The sequence below is a fragment of the Pelodiscus sinensis genome, unplaced genomic scaffold (assembly GCF_049634645.1).
Source record: "Pelodiscus sinensis isolate JC-2024 unplaced genomic scaffold, ASM4963464v1 ctg50, whole genome shotgun sequence".
Classification (NCBI taxonomy): Eukaryota; Metazoa; Chordata; order Testudines; family Trionychidae; genus Pelodiscus; species Pelodiscus sinensis.
In genome coordinates this window covers 987,614-994,541 of record NW_027465948.1, presented here as the reverse complement: position 1 = coordinate 994,541, position 6,928 = coordinate 987,614, and the positions used below count along the sequence as shown (strand labels likewise).

General features: G+C 54.6%; 1 long non-coding RNA gene across 1 annotated transcript; it reads right to left on the bottom strand.

Moving 5' to 3' along the window:
* Positions 1 to 458: 458 nt before the first annotated feature.
* Positions 459 to 1,770, bottom strand: LOC142825314 (uncharacterized). The gene is made up of 3 exons (XR_012899749.1): positions 1,503 to 1,770; positions 950 to 1,102; positions 459 to 577 (listed from the first exon to the last, which is right to left on the bottom strand). It is a non-coding gene; the product is annotated as an uncharacterized LOC142825314 (long non-coding RNA).
* Positions 1,771 to 6,928: the final 5,158 nt, after the last annotated feature.

Genomic DNA, 6,928 nt, shown 5'->3' with positions numbered 1-6,928 from the left:
AGCTGCAACTGTCTGGGGTGAAGGGCTTTTAAAAAAAGGAAATAACTGAACACAAAAAGCCTCTTGCAGTGCATGACAAGGCCGTTTTATTCGTTCTAGTACACTCTTGAGCTATGCTACATATTCCTGAGAGCCATTGGTTGGTTTATTACCTATTTCCTAGAGCTGGCTGGAATTTTTCCAGCGCAATGCTTTTCCACTGGAAAATGCAGTTTCATCAAAATTGAAACACCTCAAAGAAACTTGTCAATTTTCACAAAAACCTGGGTAATGAAAAAAAAAAGGTAAATGAGTTGTTGCCATCAGATTGAAAGGGAACCTCTCGATTTTCCTTTTTAAAGTGACTTTCCGTCTAATGTTTTAATGTTGCATTCCAGAATATAAAACTGCTGTCCACTGTTGGGTGCGTATGGAGAGACTGAAGGGTTAACAATGATTGACCAAGCCTGCTCCAAAAGTTCTTTCAAATGTTGTTTAATCATAATTAAAATACAATTATATACAATTTGCAGGGTTGGAAGTGGGGACGCAGCTGCTGCCTCCTCAGCTCCTGGTGCGCTCACTGGCTGTCTTCCTGCTGCAAGGGAAGCAGAATCTGTCAGACAAAGATCCATCCCCAGGAAGTCAGGGGTACTGGGCCCCCCCCCCAGCATTTCCACCCTCCTGCCCCCAGTGCTGAGACTTGTTCTGCTCCCTGCTCACCCCCCTGTCAGGCCAGCAGCCCGTAGGGTGAGCTCCTGACCCCCCTCCCAGGGCTCTTGACACCTCTCCCCCCTCCCATCTCCCAGGACACGGCTTGTGTGTGCAGAGCCTCCCCCAACCCCAAGGACGCTCGCAGGGGCAGGAGGGATTCTGTCAGCCTGAGGAAAGGGGCGGGGTGGACTCCCTGAGGGGATGGGAAGGAGACCCTGACCCTCCCCACTCTCCTGCATCCGCTCTGGCTGCTCACCATGTAGCCGAGGACGTGCTGGGCCTGCCCCTGCAGGGCGTGGGCCAGGACCAGCCCGGCCTTGCTAGGGCGCTGCAGAGGGGAGCGGGCAGCGAGCAGAGCCGTCTCCAAAAAGGAGTTTTCCTGCTCCTGGGAGAAGAGCTGCCCAAAGACCTGAAATCAAGAGGACACGAGGCTTCAGTTAATGGCCCAGAGCCCAGCCCCAACTCCTGAGGCTAAAACAGCTTCCTCCTTCCCCAATCTCCCTTCCAGACCCTGCACCTGGATGCTCTCCTGACCCTGCACCCCAAGCCCTGCCCCAGGTCACACCTTCCTCCTGCCCCCAAGATCCTCCCAGACCTCACCCCCCTTCACAGAACAGAGCAGCCCTAGACCACTGGCCAACATCAGAAAGTGTTACCTCCCCCCCCGCCCTGGCTCCCCCTCTACGGGAGATCCAGGGCTCCGTGCGTCACTGCCCCTAGGAAGAGCCGCCCCCTTGAAATGCCGGGACAGCGTCACAAAGGGGCAGCCCACCCCTGAGCCCTGCCCTGCCCTGGCAGCGCGTCCTTACCTCTCCCACCCTGACTGTGTTGCTGTGAGCCAGGACCCACCTCTCCTTATACCAGTGCCTGCACCACAGGTCCTCTGTCTCGTGGATGTTGAGGCCTGCAAGAGACAAAACAGGGTCATTCTGCTGGCAGGTCTGAGCCCTTCCCCTCGCACGGGTCCCTGCAGGCATCCCTGGGCAAATGGAGGGGCAAAGGAGGCAGAAGGACGGGAACACAGAGGGACGCATCCCCCCTTGGGCCAGTCTGGGGAAAAGGGCTGGGTCCCCTCCCCCCGCCGCCGGCACCCTCAGGGTGTCCCTGGGGCCCAGGTCCCAGCTGGGTTCCTTACCCCTGTGATGCAGGAGGAGTTAGCAGAGGCAGTGCACCCCCTCCCGGGCCAGCTGGCTGACGTCCTCGGAAGGGTCCAAAATGAAAAGGCCCAGCTGGGCCACGTGGTGACCCATCCTCGCCCAGTCGGCTGAGTTCTGAGGGGAGAGAAGAGGGAGGGGATGGTCCCTGAGCATCCTGGGGCTGCACGTCCCATGCAAACGGCTGCCGAGGTGGTTTTAAGCTAAGTGGACGGACAGAGACAGCTCCTGGGGCGGGGGCGGGCGTGGGGGTGGGGGCGGGGGCGGGGGCAGGGCCGGTCTTGTGAGGAGACAACCCTGAGCAATGGCCCCGACTGAAGGGTCACTCCGGAGGATGGAACAAGGGGATCCACTAACGGCCACTCCCCAGTCTGGGGCCCAGGTGCAGTCACACAAGAGCCCCCCTGAAAGGCCCAGGGTCACCCCTCCCCGGGGAAAGGAGAACGCGGCTCAGTCCCGGCCCATTCCCGGCCTGCCTCTGCCTCCTATCAAAGAAAGCTATCAGATTGATTTGACATGATTTGTTCTTTACAAATCCATGCTGGCTGTTCCCTATCACCTTGCCACCTTCCAAGTGTCTACAGATGATTTCCTTAATTACTTGCTCCACTATCTTCCATGGCACAGAAGTTAAGCTAACTGGTCTGTAGTTTCCTGGGTTGTTCTTATTTCCCTTTTTATAAATGGACACTAGATTTGCCCGTTTCCAGTCTTCTGGAATCTCTCCTGTCTCCCATGATTTTCCAAAGATGATAGCTAGAGGCTCAGCTCTATCAGCTCCTTGAGTATTCTAGGATGCATTTCATCAGGCCCTGGTGACTTGCAGTCAACTAACTTTTCTAGGTGATTTTTAACTTGTTCTTTTTTTATTTTATCTTCTAAATACCTTCCCACTAGCATTCACTATGTTAGGCATTCCTTCAGACTTCTCAGTGAAGACCGAAAGAAAGCAGTCATTAAGCATCTCTGCCATTCCTGTTATGTTTCTCCTCACTGACCAGTGGGCCTACCCTGTCCTTAGGCTTCCTCTTCATCCTAATGTATTCATAAAAAGTCATCTTGTTTCCCTTTATTCCTATAGCTAGTTTGAGCTCATTTTGTGCCTTTGCCTTTCTAATCTTGCCCTTGCATTCCTGTGTTGTTTTCCTATATTCATCGTTTGTAATTTGTCCTACTTTCCATTTTTATATGACTCCTTTTTTATTTTTAGATCATGCAAGATCTCGTGGTTAAGCCAAGGTGGTCTCATTCTACAGGGAATAACACCTTTTGTCAACAGAGTTCTGTCAATAAAAGGCGTTATTGCAGCCTGCTTTGTCAACAGAACTGTAAGTAGTCTGGATGCTCTTTGTTGACAGAAGCTTTGTCCACAGTATCTGTTGGCAAAACTTCTGTCGACAAAAGCCTGTAGTCTAGACATACCCCCAGTGTCCTGTAGTTACTCTTGATCCGCTCAGTGTCACACCTCTCAGTATCATTTGTGCCCACATGGATGAGTAGCATGGGGTAGTAGTCAGAGGGCCGGATAATCCTCGACAATGCCTCCGTAAAATCTTGGATACGGCCCCCGGCAGACAGCATACCTCCTGGGATGAAATGTCAGGGCGACAGATGGGCACCTCCGTCCCCCTTAGAAGAGAGTCTCCGACCACCGCTACCCTTCATTTACATGCAGCCCAGCTGAGGAGCACAGTGCCCATAGCCGGGAATAGGTGTTGCCACTGGTGATGCATATCCACACATACCTCAGTGCACATAACAATATTTATGGCGCACACAAATGAAAATAATTAGAGGGAACATTGCTTAGAGGTGTAAAAAATCACCCGGTGCGCTCAGTGTTTTAATGCTGAATGTATAGACAAAGACTTGACTTCTATTCTTGGCTCTGTCCTGCTGGGTGACTTCAGGACACTCCCATTCCCACCTTCCCGTGCCTCAGTTTCCCCACCTGTTTCCCTGATACAGCACATTGAGCTCTATGTATGAGTTCAGTGTAGTTCATGTTAAACCTTCCAGCGAGGCCAGGACTACATCTAACATGGTAGCTTTCGCTGAGTCCTGTAACTACACGTGTTTGATTCTCAGGCTTCCAGCGCTAAATAAAGATGTGGGTGGTGGTGGGGTATGTAGAGGACAGGAAATGAAGAACAGTGACGATCAGACACGAGGAGAGGATGGGGCAGAGCAGAAGGGCCGCGGCATCTCTGCTCCCTCACCGTACGCCCTGACGAGGATCAGAGCAGCGACAGCATCTGGGTTCCCAGCCCAGCCCTGAGGGGCTGGCAGAGACTCTGCACGGGGAGGGGGGCTTTCTGCTGTGAGCCCAGAGGGGCAGTGGGGGGCAGGTCGGAGCAGACAGCGACTGCAGATTGTCCCTTCCTGGTCTCGTCAGAAGCCGACGTCGTTTGGCCATTTCCACCCTCTCGGTTCCTGCCGCAGCCCCGATGCTCCTGTCTCTGTTCCTCTTGCTGCTCGGTGAGTGTGTGAGAGCCTGGGCTAACTCGCAGGGGGTGGGAGAAAATGGAGCCAAGGAAGCCCAGGGAGTCGGCAAATCCCCTCTAGCAGCAGAGGGTCCTGCCCTGCCCCCGCTGCACTTTGCCAGCAGCCTTTGAAATGGGGCCCGAGCCGGGCGCATGATCCAGGATCGGCCTCCCCAAGGCCTCAGGCTGGGGAAATCCCCCCCCCCCCGGGTGCCTGCTCCCTGCCCCCTCGTTACACAGCCCAGGGGTCCATCGTCCCAGCTGCCCCGCGGTGCCCTGGGAGCTCATGGCCAGTTACTGTCCCCGGGGCCTAAATCCTTCCCCGGGTCCCTGCTTCCCCACCCAGGCCCCAGGCTGCAGGGCGGCGGCGTTCCCTGTGGAGCTGGGACCTGGCACTCAGCTGGATCCCACCCCTGGGGTGTCACTGGGCCCAGCTCCCCACGCCAGGCCCATGGGGTCAGGCCGGGCTGGGCTCAGATGCTTCTGGGGTGTCAGCGCAGCCTGGAGGCAGAGAGCAGGGAGGCTGTTGCCATTGGAGGGGGAGGGTGGTCAACTCTGTTCCCCACTCTGGCATTCAGAGTGCAGAAGGTACAGACCTGCCAGAGACCTTAAAGACCTTGCCTTAACAGCATTCTGCTTAAAAATAAAAACCAACTTCCTTGAGGTCACAGATCCCTTCACCTTGGGAGGTAGCTGCCTCTGCCAAGTGAATAAAAAAACCCACCTTTCTTCTTAGGCTTTGAGTTCTTCCAAGGGGGTATCCCCAAACTCTTTTCCGCCAAGAGAGCTTGGAAAAGAAAAACAGAAAACAAATTGTAATCTCTGCTAGATGACCTCTCAGTCTAGGCTTGCGTACACAGACCTCCTGCTGCTTTCTAGGATACAAGAATCATAGCGTCGCCTTAAAAAAGTTGTTTTTATTAACAAAACTAAAAGAGGGTATGTCTACACTACAATGTTAGTTTGAACTAACGGACGTTAGTTCGAACTAACATTCATAGCCGCTACACTAGCGATCCGCTAGTTCGAATTTGAATCGAACTAGCGGAGCGCTTAGTTCGAACTAGGAAAACCTCATTTTACGAGGATTAAGCCTAGTTCGAACTTACTAGTTCTAATTAAGGGGTGTGTAGCCCCTTAATTCGAACTAGTGGGAGGCTAGCTCTCCCCAGGTTTCCCTGGTGGCCACTCTAGCCAACACCAGGGAAACTCTATGCCCCCCTCCCGGCCCCGGACCCCACCCACCCGATGCCCCCCAGCCCACCCCCTCTTCCCGGGACCAGGCTGGCGGCTCCCGGGAGCTTGCCCAGGACCGCAAGAGGCGGGCACCTTCCTGGGCTAGTGCGGACATCGTGGACCTCGTCCACGATCTCCGCACTAGGCACCGGAACGTGGCCGTCTAGGGCAGGAGAGCTGCCAGCCTGGCCACCCAGGAGCAGGTGTGCATGAAAATCAAGGGGGTCCACTGAGACACCCAACCCTGAGCCCTGAGCTTACAATGGCCGTCCTGGGTCAGACCAAAGGTCCATCTAGCCCAGTAGCATGTCTGCCGACAGCGGCCAACACTAGGGACCCTGGAGGGGATGGACCGAAGCCAGTGACCAAGCCATTTGTCTCGTGCCATCCCTCTCCAGCCTTCCACAAACTTTGGGCAGGGACACCACTCCTACCCCCTGGCTAAGACTACTCCATGGACCCAACCTCCATGACTTGATCTCCCTTCCCTTTAAACTCTGTTCTAGTTGTAGCCTTCACAGCCTCCTGCAGCAAGGAGTTCCACAGGTTAACTCTTTGCTTTGGCAACAACAACAACAACAACTTTCTTTTACTAGTTTCAAGCCTGCTACCCATTCCTTTCCTTTGGTGTCCTCTAGTCCTTCTTTATGGGAACTCATGAAGAACTTTTCTGAATGCACCCTCTCCACCCAACCCCTGCTTTTAGAGACCTCTAGCCTGTCCCCCCTCCGTCTCCTCTTGTCTAAGCTGAACAGTCCCAGTCTCTGTAGCCTCTCTTCATCTGGGACCTGTTCCCAACCCCTGATCATGTTAGTTGCCCTCCCCTCTCCCAGCCTTTCTCTTCCCCTCTCCCACCTCCTTTTCCCAGTCTCCCCCAGTTTTGTTCAATAAAGACAGAGTCAATGTTGGAAGAAACGTTATCTTTATTTTGTACATCAGGAAGGGGGGCTAGGGAAGGGTAAGTGGAAGGAGGTGAGTGAGGAATGGGGTACGAGCCCCCGATGGGGAGGACTGGGCTGGCTCTGCGGGCTTCTGGGGGTGGAAGCTCTCCTGCAGCCCCCCGATTGCCCCCTCTCCCCAGATGGCAGCCTGCGGCAAGTGCAGCCGGGCTGATGGCCGAGTGGTGTGATGTGCCCAGTGTGGGTACTCCGGGCAATCCAAGCCAGGACTGGTTTTCAAGCAGGGAACCCCTTAGAACTGTCTGTCCGGGGTGGGGGTCGGGACCCTTTAAGCGCAGCCCTCGGCTAGCCTGAGACAGCATCTCCACGCTCTAAGTCCTCTTCTGATGCCCTGCTGGCACTGCTTCCGGCCATCCTTAAGCCCTGTTCAGAGTCCACTCAATGTGGACTTGCTAGTTCGAAT